Here is a 17243-nt window from a genome sequence, read left to right on the forward strand (position 1 = left end):
ATTCTTCGAGGTCCCTACACGTTAAAATATGAGTTGGGAAAATATTCCAAATTCCTTTGCAACAGTGGGGGAAAAAAATTCCAAGTTAAATCTGGAGTGTTTTCCTACATTTAAAATAAGAGCTTGAAGTTGCATTTTATTTCAAGGGGTGTTTGGATTTTGCACTTTTTTCCATTCTGTGATGGCATGAAAGGCAAGAGTGGCTCCTGCAGCTGGAGGGTGATGAGGTTTGAAGGAGATGCTCTGTGCAGGGAGCTGTGCTGGACCAGGCTTTGGGATCAGTACAGCAGCAGCCTCCCAGTGCTTCCATACCCAGCTAATATGAAAGAAAAGCTCCTGCTGTCTCCAGCCGATTGTAATTCAATTGTAAAAAAAAAAAAAAAAAAAAAAAAAATTACTCCAGGTGGCAATTTGGCATCTGCTTCCATTCCCGCTGCGGTGAGGGATTGCAGGCATGGCTAACGAGGGGCTAATTTTGCCAGATCCTCGCTCCTGCAAAGCTCAGGGAGCACTGTGGGATGGGCAGCAGCTCGTTCCAGCCCAGGGGATAAACCCCAGAAGGACAGCAGTCAGAGCTGTGAGTTTTGGGCTGCAGCCCTGCTGTTTGCATCCTCAGCCTCTTTAAACATTCTCGTGCCGTGTTATCGCTCTGGAATTCCAGAGTGCTGAGTCCCAGCCTCAAGCAGCCAGAGGAATTTGCTCCCCAAGCATTAATGCCTTCTTCTTTGCCAGAAGGATCCCCTGGGATGGCTCCTGTTGTGCAATGAGGGTGGGCTGGTGTCCTGCCAGGCTCCAGAGAAGGGTTTGGGCTCCGGGTGATGGGACCATCATGATCCGTGATGGGACTGGGACAAGCCCAGGGTGAAGAAGGACTGGGCAGGTCACTCAGAGTGACCTTATCACTCTCTAAAACTCTCTAAAAAGGTGGTTGTATCCAGACAGAGGTCAGTATCTCTCTCCAGGCAACACTGACACAACCAGTCCTAAGCTGCACCAAGGGAAATATAGGTTGGGTATTAGGAAAAGGTTTTTTACTGGAGGAGTGATAAAGTATTGGAATGGTTTGCCCAGGGAGGGGGTGAATTCACCATCTCTGGATGTGTTTAAAAAAAAAGACTGGATGTGGCACTTGGTGCCATGGTCTAGTTGAGGTGTTGGGTTGGGTTGGACTCGATGATCTTGGAGGTCTCTTTCAGTCTAATAATTCTGTGGTTTTGTGATTCTGTGATTCTGTGACTCTGTGATTCTGTGCTTCTGTTTCTGTGTGATTCTGTGATTCTGTGGTTCTATGATTCTGTGTGATTCTGTGACTGCTGAAGGGCAGCATCCTCCTCCATCCCTTCCACTCTGGGAAGTGGAGCCCACGCAGAGGATGAGCTGGGACCTGCTCTGGGGGACATGCACCACATCCTGCATCCTCTCTGCTACACTCCCACTGGTGCTGAGGACAAAAGAGCAGCTTCTCCACTCAGCTCTGCACTCCTCACTGCAGCACAGCTCCTGCCTGGCCTCAGCTCACAGGGAATAATTTGAAGCTGCACGCACGCAAAAGCACTAGTTTAAAAAACAGAGATAGAAAAGCTTCTGGATGAAAACCAGGCAAATTCCTCGAGTCTGGAGGAGGCTCATCCACATCTGCTTTCTGCAGGGCTCCTGTCACTACTGCTGCTGTTTGTGTGGGACAAACGGGGCTGTAGGGCTGGTGAAGGAGCCAGCAAGATTTTGCAGAGTCTTTTTGATGACAAGAGCGTTGTGCTGACAAAACAGCCCCATTTTCCCTGCTCTAACCCCCTCGTTATCAGCTCTTCATTTCAGGAGTGTTGGCTGACAGGGCAGACGAGGATTATTAAGTTGTTGACAGAGAGCTCATCCACTCTGAACAGTTATCGTGGCAGGGAGCATCCAGCACACAGGCAGCTCTTGACAGGCTCTCTCATCAGCCAGATGCTGTGTGTGGGGGAGCCTCCTGGAGCCTCACACCCCGTTTTCCCCCCTAATTGTGTTTAAATGAGTCCCTCAGAGGTGTTATGGTTGATTAGCCCTGCAGAGAAATTAATGCGACATAGCCATAAATAATCCTGGAAATGGTTCTTAGCTGTCCCTCCAGGTGAGTCCATCTCTGCAAGGAGGTAGAAAAGGGGTTTATTTGGGACAGTGCTGCAATGATTGCTCTTCTGATGTCTAGGGATGAGCATGGGACCTTCATGGATGGAGAAAACCAGACCAAGGCCAGAACTCCACCTTGCCAAGACCTCCATTGCTTTGCTGGTTTTGGTGTAAGGCTCCTGATTGCACCAAGTGGCTAAAAGCCATGCCATAGGCCAGGATTAGAAAGGCAAAGCCCTGTTCAGTGCTTTATTCCCGAGCTCTATAAATGTATCCCCTCCTGGAAATGCTGCTCAATGTTAACAGGATTAGTGGGCCTGTTCATCCATCTGGGCAACCTCTCCGAGTGGGGTAGGAAGGAAGGAGGTGGGAAGGATAATAAAAGGAGGATGGAGGCTGCTGAAATGTCCTTAATCCTGCTGCCCATCCCACTGGGACATGGCGCTCCCTCCCTGCTGCTCTGCCATCCAGACAGCTCAATAATCACAAGGGAGCAGCAAGAGCAGCCCCAGCCCACAGTGCAGCACTGCAGAACTCAGGCTTTCACTTTGATCTCTGCCTGCAAGATGAAAAGTCTTAATCAAGGCTGTGAGCACGTTAAACAGCAGACTCTAAAATAATTGGGCACTCCAGCCTCCTTAGGTAAGTGCAAAAAGAGGGGATTATTGTGGCTTGGGCAGTCAGATGTGTCCAGGCTTTATCCTGGCTGGAGCAGGGCTCAGGCAGAGGGAGCAGGGAGGGCAGGCTGAGCACAGGGCTGGCCACACAATGCAGTGGTGTCTGTGCTCCCAGGACTGTGCTGCTCCCTGCTCCCCCCTGAGCTGGCTGCATTAAATCTGGCTGGGGCAAGGCTGCCAGTCTTCACCAGCACTTGCCTTGCCAGCCCCAGGAGCAGCTGCTTTTGCAGAGGGGTTTTGTCCAAGTATTTTATTTCATTCCCCTCCAGCATTTCAAAAACATCTGCCTGCAAGGCTGGAGGAAACTTTAAAAATGTTTTAAACTGGTCTCTGCTAGTGGGGTGGACTTCACAAAAGGATTTTCCCAGTGCTCTTAGGATGATGTGCAAGGGACAACCAAGGCATCCAGATGAGCCACACCATAGCAAAAAGCTGCAGAAATCAGGAGAGATGGAGAGGAGAGGGATGAAGTTGGTCCTTTGGGTTCAGTGCTTGAAAACAGCAGAGCCAACCTGGCAGGAGGTATCCTGTACTTCCAGCTCCAGTGATGCCACTGGATGCTGGAGCAGGTCCCAAATGTGCCCATTCCTCATTGCAGGTTTGTGTCACTTTGGCTCCCAGCACAACCAACTCCACGTGCAACAACAACACACGAGAGTGAGCGTGCCTGGCACAGGGAGGTTTGTGCCATGGAAAAGGTGCTTTGCCCCAATTGGAAAACCTAATTAGCAATTAGAGAGGAAGGAGCATCCCATCAAGTAGATTTGGAGGCTCTTTTCCAGCCCATCAGATTTACAGAGAGTGAGGGAGCAGCTTCTGGAGCAGCACAGGGGATTGGGGGATGCACGGACGAGAGGATCGTCTTAAAGAATGGAAAGGACATGAGACAAAATGTTCTTGCTGGATGTTGTAAACAAGCCTAAAGTGTTTTGAAAGACTCTGTCAATATAAATTACTGACAAACAAGACGCTGGAATTGCAAAAGAGGAGCCCAGCTGGAGGAAGGCTGCTCGCAGAGTGCCTGGCTGCCCACCTCAGACACTCAATGCGGCAGCGCCACTCTCCACTGCTCTCCCACATTCCTCTCTATTCTTCCCCTCTCCAATGGAGAAGAGGCATCAAGTGCTCTGTGTGAGATGAGTGCATTAAAGCATCCTCCAGCCCAGCCACTGCAGCCCTGGCAGCAGAGGGAATTTGCCAGCAGAGCTCTCTCTGTGCAGCATCTCACAATAATTCCCTGTGTGAGCTCTGCCTGTGGTGTGGGGTGGGGAGACTCACTCAGCAGTGCCTGTATCCCTGACCCTTCCTGCAGGCAGCTCATTCCCATCCCCACAGGATGGATCAGGGAGCTCTTGGCATCCTCCATGGGGCAGGGAGCAGCTGCTGTGCTGTAAATTCACAGTCTCAGTTACCTCGTGTTAACTCTCTCATCTGGCTGTTCCTTCTCCTGGGACAGCAGCCAGAGCTCTGCAAGGAACAACCATGGCAGTGCCAGTCTCAGCTCAGCTGTGGACAGCCCAGGCAGCAACCTTGGCAAAAAAAACAGCCCAGAATAGAGGAATGCTGATGTCTTAGCCATGGCCTGGAGTGATTCCAGCTGCAGGTACAGGGTGAGCTGTAGCCAGGATGGTTCTGGCTTCTGGCTGCACAATTCCTGGGGTCCTGGAGGCAGAATTCAGTACTAGGTCTTAGTGCAAGCAATGTCCAACAATTAGGCAAATAGTTCTTTTGGGAGATTCATCTTCACTTGCAGACCTTGGCTGGCTAGGAATGAGATCTTGAGATCACAGCAGAAGTTCCAAAGATTTATAGCTTTATTTCTTCAAAGGGTTCCACTAGTAAAATCCAAATACATAGCAAAACAAGAGGTTTTTATAGGGTTTAGCGGGACTGAAATCAGTAAAATTATAAGTTGAAAACTATCCAATTACTTTAAAATTCTAGGTGAGAAAAGAGCAATCATTTAGTAAAGTTAAAGACCAATAGAAATCCTAAAATATAACTGGGGTTTCTGTAGGGGGTGAACATTTCTCTAACATGAGTCATCCTAAGGAAAGAGTTTCTTATCTCAGGGGATGAGGTCCCAGGAGCCCTTTTCAGGGATAGCTGTGTCATCCACAATGAACACTCCCTGTGTGCTTTGGGGACAGTGATGGGGACAAGTGCTCACACCCACACCGGGTGTTCTTCAGAATCACAGAACCCAGAAAGGTGGAAAAGATCTCTAAGATCATCAAGTCCAACCAGTACAGAGAGAGGCCAAAAGTCTCTATTTTTAGGGGTGTTAATCAATAGATAAAAAGTCCTTGCAGGGTTTGTTGGTGCAGTCAGCTCCCAGCCCAGCCTCTTCCAAGTAGAGCTCTGCTGGCAAATCTCAGGAGAATTTTTAATCCTTACAGTGGGAATTAGGCCTTCAAAACCTCTCTGCATCTGAGCTTAAATTGCTAAAACAGCCTGGAGAAGAGAAGGTTCTGGGGAGACTTTAGGGCACCTTCCAGTGCTTAAAGGGGCTCCAAGAGAGCTGAAGAGGGACTTTGGACAAGAGTGGCAGGACAAGGGGATGGTTTCCACTGCCAGAGGGACAGATGGGGTGCTGGGTGCCCAGAGAAGCTGTGGCTGCCCCTGGATCCCTGGAAATGTCCAAGGGGCTTGGAACAACCTGGGACAGTGGAAATGAGATGAGCTTTGAGGTCACTTCCCACCCAAACTGTTTCCTGTGATCCTACAAACACAAAAGCTCCAAAACCCACTGCAACCCCTCAAAGTGTCAGTTTGCACCTCTGGCATTTCAACTTGGTACATACTGAGTAAAACTGATAAAACAGATGGGAAACAGGAATTTCTGCACCCAAAGTCATCCTACCAATTCCCACTTCCCTATGGATGGCATCAATCAGGGTTTTGCACTTTTCCCCTGCTGTTTCAAGCACAGATGACTGAGCAGATCTCCAGGAACAGATCTCTGCCTGCTGCAGAGCCATGGATTGCACATGGGGATGCTCTAAAGCCATATGGGATTTCCAGCACGCCCTACTGTACTTGGACCTCGAGTTCAGAGCAAGGGGAGTGCTGGAAGGGTGGTTTTACCAGCTACAAAAATAAACTGGAGTGGGTTTGTCCATCACTGAAACACAAACAGGGCTGGGGTGGCAGGAAGCCAAGCAGAGAGATAATATTTTTCTTAGGTATTAGCCCAGTATGAAATCAGAGCAGATGAATTCTCAAAGAAAGCCTTGACAGGGAATAATGAGATTTTCAGGTGGGTTTTGAAAATTTTACTAGAAAGCTGAGAAAATAATGAATTCTAACCATCCTCCTTATGATTAAAGAGTCTCAGTGATACCCCCTCAGAGCAGCAGGGGCAGGAGGTGCTTTTCAGAAGGATTTAGTGGTGATTTCTGCTTCTTTCTGTATTATGGGAGGATCCAGGAGATCCAGAGCTCATCTATCCTCTAGCAGAGGTGAGCTGGGCTGTGCCCATGGCATCAGTGCCCACCAAGCCCTGCCCTGGCACCGTGGGGCTGGGGCAACATCAGAGATGCCCTTGGACCAGAGTTTGGGGCACAGAGAGGGGAAATCAAATCCAGCCCAGGATTCAAGGAAGGATCAGACAGAAGGTGCTCTCCACATGCTCATTGCTGGTGCTAAGTCAGCTCTGCCTCCCCTTGGGGCCAAAAATGCCTTGCTGGGACACCTGCCAGGGGTGCCAGAGCACAGCTGGGGTGACAGCCTTGGGGACAGTGGAGTGGGGCAGGCAAAAGAAAAACAAGGACAAACAACTTAATTTTGCTTCCACAGAGATTCACAGAACGCTTTGGGTTGGATGGGGACCTTAAAGAGCATCTCATCCCAGCATGGGACACCTTCCCAGTATGGGACACCTTCCCAGTATGGGACACCCTCCCGTGGGCCAGGAGGTGACACCAGCAGTGTGCCTGGCTCCGGGAGCAGCGTTTTGGCTGCTGCCTGCCCGTGTCAGCCAGGATGGGGAAACCTGAGCCCATGGACGGCTCGCAGCAGCAGAACTAACAAGCCAACAAATCAGGCTCCTGCCATCTCCTCCGCCCCTCTCTGTCTGCTTCAATAACAGCCGACGGGGGAGGCTCCCAGAGCTGCTGAATGGCTCGATAACCAGGAGCCAAAAGCATTCCAAACCGCACGTCTAAATTAATTCATCCCAAAGCATCCGCAGACAGAGGAGGGGAGGGGGGCGGTGGGGAGGGAGGAGGTGGAGGAAAAGAAACAGAAGAAGGAGAAACGGCTTGGATCCTTTTCAAGCCCTTTCTAAAAATGCTGAAAGAGTTTGGCAATACTAATAAAAACCCAGTGCAGCAGTTGCCCTAATTTCTCTGAGCAACATCGCTGGGAGGCAGGCGACAGGATGGCTGTGGCATGTAAAATAAGGGATGAGAAGGAGGAGGAAAGGGTTTGGATGTAAGAGTGACAGGATGGACACAGAGACCTGGGATGGCTGGAACCTCACTCAGACCCATCCCTGCTCCATCCTGGCCTTCCAAAGCTCATCCCAGACCCCCTCCCAAGGCTGGGAGTCTCTCTCTGTGCTCGTGGCTGTGCTGGTTGCTTCCAGAACTGCAGAGATGGATCTGAGCATCATCTGGAGGCAGAGAGCAATGCCAGCCTGTCTGCTGGGATGAGACTCCACAGAGCCAGAGGAGAGGAGCAGAAAAGCCACATGTTGGTTTTGATGGGAGGCAGCCAGGCAGGAGGGAGCAGCTTTTCCTCAAACAGCCTGAAATCCATACAGGAGAAAAGTTTGTGACCAATTCATCCTCCCAGGGAGGTGAAGCTCCTGTAGGTACAGCCAGTGTGGACAAAGTTTTCTGCAGCACATCCAAGCTGCATTTTGGGCTTGGTTTCTGATGTTTGTCACTCTGGAGGAGCCCTGGATGTGTGGGGTGGTCATTCCCAGCTCCTCACACACTCAGAGGGATGCTGAGGGACACCCTGGAAGTGGAGTCATCAATTAATGGCTTTAAACTGGAAAATGATGTCTTTAAATTGAAAGAGGGTAGGGTTAGATGGGATATTGGGATATTCTACCCTGTGAGGGTGGGGATGGCCTGGCACAGGTGCCCAGAGGAGCTGTGGCTGCTCCTGGATCCCTGGCAGTGCCCAAGGCCAGGCTGGATGGGGCTTGGAGCACCCTGGGATAGCAGAAGGTGGAACTGGATAAACTTTAAAGTCCATTGCAACCCAAACCATTCTGTGATCCTACAATTCCACAATTAATTAAAACATCCCTCAAGAATTTCAAGCTCAATCCCTTTGATTTTAGGTTTCCAACCCCAAACACCATGTCAGGATTTTAGATGACTCCATTCCAGCCTGGGGCTGCTTTTCCCACCCCTTGAACAGTGACATTTCCAGGGCAGTGGCAGACCCAGGTCCCTGTTAGGGGTTCCTAAATTGAAAGGCCAACACTGCTGATAGAAACACAACATTTCAGAGCTGCAGCCCATCAAACCACCAAGGTCAAAACCATCTTTGAGTCATCCCCTCGAGTTTCAGGGGATCTGTATAAATATCTGGAGAGGCTAAAGCCAACAGCTGAGTGCAAACACTCCCAGGGCTGCAGGACCTGGTGACATTCAGCCAAAAGGTCACATCTCTCACCATGCTATTTGCATTCTCCATCTACCTGCAGCAGGAGGAGAGCAAAGAGCTGGAGGAGCAGAAGAATGGGATGGAAATGCTGCCCAGTCTCTGGTTTGGACAGGACTTTGCATTTCCTTTCATTAATTTAGCTATGAAGGGTTCATAATTTGGGATGTTGGGTGTGCTACTCCCTCAGACCAAGAGTGAAGGTAACATGTGTGGGGACACCCCAGCAGACCAAGCTGGGACACTGTGGCCACATGAGACCATTCCCTGCTCCAGCTGGGAATTCCTTCCAGGAAGATGCTCTTGTAGGGACCAGTAAAGAATGGAGCTGCTCTGTCAGGGCTGCCTCAACCCAAGAGAGGGGACTTTGGGAGGAGAAAAACTGAGAGCTCAAGCACTCATAGGATGTGCAGCATTTTGAGGGTGCCCCCCATCCCTCAAAATTAAAAATAAAATTAAAATGTAATTAAAATTGCAGAGAGAAACTTGCAGCCTTTGGGAAGGGAACCACTGAACCTCCATGTGGCTCCAGGCTGGGCAGCTCCACTTGGGATGAGTGAGAACTGTGTTTTTCTGTCTCCCAGAGCTGGTGTTTGCTATCTGGGGAGTGTGGTGTTAGGAAATCTCTCTGAGTCAGCCTCAAAAGTTGCTCAACTGAAATATCCACAGCAAAGCAGGGTGCTACAGCTGAGGGATTTCTTCCCCAGTTGCAGAAGAAGGGATGGCTTGAAAAGTTTCGACCTCCAGCTAATTTTAGATGGACTGCCCTATTATTCTGCCAGCTTACATCAATTAAACCTTATTTTTGTGTCACACAGGACATGGGACACATCTGCACTGCTGAAGATTGGCTTAGTCAGAGCCTTTCTGAAGCCTGGGGCTTGCTGGATTGAATCACAGAATCATTTAGGTTGGAAAAGACCTTTAAGATTATCGAGTCCAAGCCTATTTATGTACCTATGTAATGTTTAACTTCATGGCACCATAATGCAGTTAGAGAGAACTCAAAGGCAAAACTCTGCTGCTCTTAATGCTGTTTCTGCTGATGTCTGAGGCACCTCAGACAGCAAAATACATCTTTAAAATCAAGAAGGAAAAAAGCTGCAGTGTGCAGAGAGCCAGGAGGGATCAGAGGTGGAAGACCTGCTGCTCCCCAGAACATGCTGGGCTGTTGCACCAACTTGTACATGAATTTAAGTCCCAGGCAGGATTTTAACCACAGCAGATGGTTGGGAAGAAAGCAAAGGCTCTGCAGAGAAGCCCCACCTGGGATGTGGGCTGTGCTGTAATGTAGGAAACTGATGCTGGGGTCTGGCTCGTTCCTCTTCCAGGTACCAGAGGCTTTGAAGCATCTCCCCAAGATTCTTAAGGACAATGTGGGTGTGGGGAAGCCACCCTGCCTGCCTTGGGGAGGTGACTGCTCAGCCCTCAGCCAGGGGAAACCATCCATAAAGGCTCCAAAGAGGAAATACCTTCAAAAAATTTAGGGGGAAAAAACCAGCCCTTGCAGATCTTATCTCGGGGGAAACGGGACTCAGGCTTTTGGGAGGAGGCATTTCCCAGCCCTGCAGGCTGCCAAGCCCCCCCTGCTGCTGCAGATCCCTGGCAGTGGCCTTTGCAGGATGCAGGAGAAGGCCTCTGAGGCATTTCTTTCAAAAATAGAGCAGGGGTTACCCTTTCTTTCCAAACTCCTCCCGGGAAGGAGCCGCCCTCTCCCAGCGCCTCTCGGTCCCCTGGCTCTGTGCTCATTAACTCCAAAAACCACGAGGGTCCAGCCTCCCTCTTCCCTGAGCTCTGTGGCCACTGTTCATTCCTGGGGAGCAGCTCCCACCTCTCCTGCTGGTGGCTTCCCACACAGTCCCCAAAAATTCAAGAGAACACCAGGGAAAGGTGGAAATGTGTTGGAACTTGGTGATCTTTAAGGTCCCTTCCAACCCAAAGCATTCTGTGATTTCTGTGATGCTCTGCTTTAATTTCAGGGCCCTCCCCTGCACCCCAGCCCTCAGCAGGGCTCCAAGCCAGCCCAGCTGGAGAGACTTTCCAAAGCTCATGGCAGAAGAGGAGCTAGAGCAGAAATTTTTAGGAGAAACGCCAGATCCCTGCAAGTCATCAGCGTGAGACAGCCCCAGGTCTCTCAAGACAGATGTCTCCAGATGTGGCCAGGCATCTGGACTACCTTACAGGCAAAATGATGACCTGGCCAGAGGTTTGGTGGCCAGAGGGTCAGAGGGGGTGAAGGGTGGTGGTTTGGCAGATTGCAGGTGGCAAAACCTCACAGGTGCCCTTTGCCCATCCCACGGATCCAAACCAGCTCTGCCCCAGGTTTGTGCCTGTTTAAAAATCAATCAAACAACCCTGGGCTTCAGGGAGATGTTGTGACACTGTGGATGTGGCTGGAGTGCTTTTATTTCCCCTCTCTGCAGAAAGCTCTGCAAGTGTCAATGGAACTGACACTTAACCTTTCCCTGGGTCAGGTAGTTCCACTCCAGCATCCAGGGCATTCAAGCCAGGATCAAAGGTCTCTTCTGCAAGGTGATAAAACACAGTCAAAGGCCATGTTCAGATGGATTTGTCTCCCAAACAAAAAGGAAATTGGAGATTGCTCGGCCTGGAGAAGAGAAGGCTTCATGAAACACCTTCCAGCACCTGGAGGGAGCTTGGAGAGAGACTTTGAGAAGGAGAGCAGGGTTAGGTGGGATATTGGGAAGGAATCCTTCCCTGGGAGGGTGAGCAGGCCTTGGCACAGGATGCTCAGAGCAGCTGTGGCTGTCCCTGCATCCCTGGAAGTGTCCAAGGGCAAGGTTGGACAAGGCTGGTCCAAGGTTGGACATTGGAGCAGCCTGGGAGAGAGGAAGGTTCCCATGGCAGAGGGTGGAATTGGATCACCTTGAAACTCTCTCCAACCCAAACTAGCTTGGAATTCTGTGAAACAGAGGGATAAGAAACCCTGAGCATCCCTGAATGGCTGAAGGGATTTGGGGGGAAGCAAAACTGCAGCCAGCCAAGGAGCTGAGCTGTTCCCTGTGCTCCCCTGAGCATCCCCCCAGTCCTGGGTGCTCCAGACTCTGTGGGAGGGATGCAGGTTGGTAATTACCTGCAGGCTAATTAGCAATCCCAGCACCAGCTAATGGCTCTGCCACAGCCAAGTGTTCTAGACTGAGTCAGAGTGCAGGGAAACTCGGATCTCAGCTAAGGGAACCTCCTCTTCCTAAATGGTTAATCTCCAACGTTAGAGCTGGTGTGCTAAAGGAGGTTTAGGGCAATTTAATAGCTCATAAAACTTTATGGTCCCAGTTGAAATTGGAGTGATAACTCTGGAGTGTAAAGCTATACTTTGCTAAATGTCTCCCTTAGATTTTTTTTATTTTATTTTATTATTGGAAACTTAACATCTGCTACAGCAAAATAAAACGGAGCCATTTGCACTGCTGAGAGACGTGAGCATTCTGCTTCTCTTCATTCTGTTTATATGTTTATTGCTTAAAACTTTGGCGTGGATATTATCCCTGATTATTAAGATTTCAATCACTCTGAGGAAGGGAGAGATAAAATAAGCCAAAATAGAGCCGTGATCAGTTTAACTTGTGGGCAGAATGGAAACCAACAGGATGCCAAATCGTAGACATTGATATTGTTTGGAGGCTTCTGAAATTTCCATTAATGATTCCTTGGCTAATTTCTGTCTGCTGCATAAAGCAACACACAAAGCACCATGGAAAGGGAAATGGGGAGGATTTGGAAGGTGCCTGACATGTAACTGTCTCTGTTTTGGTGCTTCAGTTTCCCCAGATGTCAAATGCTGGTGAGTTTTAAGTGGAGACCTGAAAGCTTCATCCCAAAAGTGAAGGGTGATTACTGCCCTGGGAAGCACCAAAATCTATGGCAGAGCTGCTATTCCTGAATCCCAGCATTGTGGAATTCTCTACAATGCCCAAAGTATTATGTTTTTTCCTCCAACAATTACCTATTTGCTAGTCTTCCCCAATTCCTTCCAGCATCTCAGCTCACACTTCCAAGCCACATTATTTAAGGGGAAAAGTCTGTTTCTAAAAAGATCCATGTGAGGAATGAACCAGGGACTTAGGGAGCCAGAACTGCCACAACTCACATGGAAAATGAGGTAAAAATGTTGGTGAACTCCAACCAAGGGTGCTCCAGCAGGGAGGGGTGAGCGAGCCCAGCACAGGCTTCAGTCCCTGGGGACTATTAAAGGAAATTTGGGATTTATTCAAAGATATTTGTGTGCAGACCAGCTTAGTCTGCTCTGCCAGCAGTCTGATTTAAGCCTGGCTTTAATCAGGTGGCTCCTGCTCAGCACAAGACCCAGGGTGAGATTTCCCCACTGCCAGCAGTCCCCCCAAAAAACGCTCCCTGTGATTCTGGGTGTTTAATTGCCACTTGGAACAGAACAAAGCCCTTCTGGCCCAGCCCTGACAGGAGCAGGATGTCGAGTACAGGCTTGAAATCCTGGCTGCTGCCTGCCAAGGCCCAGCTCTGGTATGTCCCCCAGCTGGAGTGTCCACACCAGCGTGGGAGGACGTGTGGGACTGGGCAACACACTCCTCTTGAACTCCTCCTCAACACTCCCCTGACCTGCTTTCCACACAGAGATTCCCCCATTCCTTTCAATTCCACCCCAATTTTCCCTTTTTTCCTGCCTGCCACATGCAGCACAGCTTTGCACTGGTGTTTCCCCCGTGATTCAGCAAATTCCAGGGTGGCAGCTGAAGGGTTAAAGAGCCTCTATTTAAGTTGCCCCCAGGGATCCTTTCCCAAGTCTCAGTCCTGGCCTTTGCTGAAAGATTTCCTCCTTCCCTGAGATGTCATTGAGGCCATTAGGGGGATCTTTTGCAGGGAATAATGCCTACCCCTTACACGTGGTCCCCCTTAATTAGTAATTAGGATAATGCAATATTGAAAAAGCAAGGCACAAATTTAATTAAGTTGTGTTTTATTAGAGTAACTGAGGAGAAGGCCCCCGGACTCCACGGAGGGAGAGGGATCAATAGTGAACATCTATTTTCACTAGAAAACAATTGCAGCTGACGGGCTGTTGGTGGGGGGAGCCACCCCCAGCCCCCTTCCCTGCCTGCCCAGGGGAAGGGCCTGGAAAACAAGTGATCAATACCTGCAGAGAAGGTCTGTGCATTCTCAGGGAACATTCTGGAGCAGATCTAACAGGAGCTGACACGTAGCTATGGGGAGATGGCCTCCACTGCTCAATTAGCTCTTGATGTTTTCAGCTGTTCTGGCTCAAATGATGGTTTTTGTGCCTCTGTGCATTTTTGGGGAGTTGGTGCTTTAAGGAAGTTCCTTCCTCATTGTCACCTTCTGGTCCCTGTTTCTCCTCATTGACCCGGCACATTTTCTGCTGGAAAAAGCCACTCTGTCCCTTCCAATCCTTCCCCACCCCTCAGGGGGCTGCAGTGGGGCTTGGCATCCTCTGGGATGAAGCAACACTTCTGTTTGCTCTGCAAACCCTCCTGCTGGAGATCTCGAGGGAGATGTTTCCTCTTTGGCAGGGTTTGCTCACACAAACCTGCCTTTATTTACTCTCCTTCATCTCAGCACGAAACCTCCCACCTGGGCACACGTACACACCTAGTGCCAGGGAGGCTGTGAGTGCCACTTCTTTGCCTAATAAAGCCACCAGACAGTTCCAAATCTGCATTTTCCTACCTCTGCTTCTGTTCCATAGTTGTTCTCCAGCCTTCTTGCATCTTGTCGGATACAGAGAGCAGGGCCCTGCTGTGCCAGGAACTCTGCATGGTAAAATAAAGGGACTTACAGCTCAGGCAGGTAGATAAAAGCTGCAAGAAATGAATTATCCTTGTCTGGTTATTTGAGGGACAAATAAAAGAGCTGCTGAAGGCTGCAGAGAGCAGGAACAGCCACCATGCCAAGGGTCTCAGGCCAGAAAAATCAGATTCACACCCATGAGGGCTCGATTGAAATAAAACCCAACACCAATGGTAAAGATAAAAAATGAACTCACGCAGAATTCTCAGCCTGGGTGCTTGAGCCACCCCATCCTGCCTCCCCTGTGACACAAAGGGAGCTGGGCTGTGACCCACCCTCCCCACGAGCTGCTGCAAAAGGAGCTTCCACCGTGTTTGATGCTCTCCAGCACGATTTGGTGCACGGAGATCAGTCAGGCTTTGATAAGATCATAGCAGGAGGACAGGAGGAAATTGCAGTCTTGCCCAATGCTTGATCTTGTGCTGCTGAACCTGCTGTATGGGAGATGTGATGGTCCAGCCTTAATGGCATCATATTAAGCTGAGACAATGCAGCCCCGTGACCTTGTGATGCTTGATAGCCACATGTGCTATTTTAATGAAAAATCGGGGCTTAAGTGAATGGCTGCCCATGGGCTGAGGGCTGTTAGCAGCATCTCACTCTGAGCCAGGGGGAGGGAAAGGGAATTGGGATGTAATAGCCATAATCATCCCTCAGTCAGTGACCTTCTGCCTGCTCTGATCATGGTGCTGGTGGAGAGGCAAACCCAACAGGACTGTGACCCACCTGAGGCTGCCGGGCTCAGATTTGGGGTTGGGCCTGTTTTCCTCAGAATGAGCCAAAAAAATTTGCGACTGCCACTCACTCAGATGCGTTGGGGACAAAGCACAACCGGATTTAAAGCTATTCCCTCTTGGTCCAGCCTTCTCTGGGAGCAGGGACTGGGGCTAACACCCCTTCCAGGCACACGCACTGGGTTTCCTCCCCCAACAAATTGAAGCTGTAAATATTGATAACCTTCTCTTCCAGGGCTTTTATAATGCCCTCCGATACTTAGGAACTATTAAGCGCACCCATCATTACTAACCTGCGAAGTAAATGCGTCCTAATGGGCAGGCGAGCTAAGCTGGCCCCAACAAATCATCGCTAATGAATAGTACCTGGCACATCCATCACCCTTAAACGCCAAAGCAAATCCATCTGCGTTAGCCGCTGAAAAGAGCCAGGCAGAGCTGTCCCTCCCTTTCTTCCCAAGCGAGGGGAGGTTTGGCTCTGGGCGAGCGTGGCTGTTTCCAATCCCTGCCCATTCCTGCAGTCAGCATCTCCGAGAGCGCGTTTCTCCATCGCCGCGCTGCTCCCGCACACAATGCCGACAGGGCTCTGGCAGCGGCATGAAAGGCTTTAAATAGAAACCACACAATGCTTGCCTGACCCTTCGCCGACCTCACCCTCAAATCTGGGGTTCACAGCCCCAGCCTTGAACCCGGCTCTGTTTTTTCATGTTTGGCCTCTCTATTTCCTGAGGTCAGGCAGCCCACCGCTCCATTAGCATGAAGCAACTCAGGGCTCATTTGCCAAAACTGACATCCTGGGAAAGTCCTGATGAATTTATGAATTAGGGGCTGCAGATGCCAGTAAAAGAATTAAGGATTTATTTATTTATATGTGTATTTATTATTATTATTATTTGCAGGAAATCAGTTGGGATGCTGCTGTTTGCTTTTTTTTTCTGAAAAACAGCGCCAGCCTTGAACGCTGTGTCAGCAGCGGTTTTCTTCCAGAGAGGAAAAAACACATTTTTTTAAGGTCTGTTAGGGGTTGAGTTTTTTTAGTTGCTGGTTTTTTGTTTTTTTTTTTTTAATTATTACTATTATTTTTGGTTTTTAAAGGAAATGCCTGAGGAAGAAAGTTGAGGGAGCCCGGCCGGCATCCCGGCGGGGCGAGGTGCGCTCACCTTGCGGGATTGCGACACCCCGGCGGAGAGGTAACATTTATATCCCGCAAATCACATGTCAAGTGCCTGCGAGGAGAGGTCATTAAACAGATGTATGAGGCAAGAGGCAAAGTCCATCCATTTCAGGAGACGCTCCCAGTGTCAGCAGCTCTCCAGAAGTCTCCAGAGGCACAGGGATCCAACCGGCACGGCAGCAGCTTCCCTCGTAGCCTCTTATTTATTTCCTCCTCCGTTTATTTGATGGCGTTTTCTTTATTGGAAGGACTTCCCGGGCTTTGCTGTCCCCTGTCACAGCTGCCCAGTGTGGGGGCTGTGAGAGGGGAGGGTGGCACATCAAACAGCTCGGGAGGGATGGAGTGATGGATGGAGGCTGCCCTGTGATTAATAATCAAACCGAGAGCTTTTTACTGGGCATCATGTGGAAAATGTGGCTTTGGAAACATTTGTCTTCATCCCACAAACAACAAGTGGTGTTTCTTTCCCTTTCTTTGTTTCTTTCCCCCCACCTCTTTCCTCCCTCCCTCTCCCTCTTTTTGCTTTCCTTGCCCAGAATCACTGATTAAAATCTTTTCCATGCTTTACCTGCTCCAAGTGGCTCCTGTTCTGGTTTGATTTATGCTTTGCTTATCTCAGGCTTCAGTGGAAAAATAATGACCAGATAATAAAGAGCACTAAGTAGCTTTTCAAGTGACATGGTATCCGCTGTGGGACTGGGTTCTGCAGGAGCAGGGAGGGAAATGCTGGGATGGCCTTGGGCCAAAGCAGAGGGAGGAAAACAGGATAACGGGAGGACAGCCACAACCCTGGGCCAGTGGTTATTTAATGGGTAAAAACTCGGGGCACCCTCCAGTGGATCCCTGCCAGCCCATCCCTGACCTGCTGAGGGGCAGGAAAATGAATATTGTGATTTCCCCAGGGCTTTTGGCCAGGATTCCAGTGGCTGTTTGTCCTCCCACACCCAGGACAGGAGCTTCCCTCAATCAGACTCATCAGGATGCTCCTTCCCACCTCATTTTCTCCTGTCAGTGAGAGAGGAGACCCCCAGCTCCAACCTGCAGCTGATCCTTGGCGCCCAAACCCTGCTCCCTCCTCCAGCTCTGGTCTTGCTGCTCCCAATGGATTTGCAAAGCCCCAGACCCACCAGG

The sequence above is a fragment of the Erithacus rubecula genome, assembly GCF_903797595.1.
Source record: "Erithacus rubecula genome assembly, chromosome: 21".
In the NCBI taxonomy this organism is placed as follows: Eukaryota; Metazoa; Chordata; class Aves; order Passeriformes; family Muscicapidae; genus Erithacus; species Erithacus rubecula.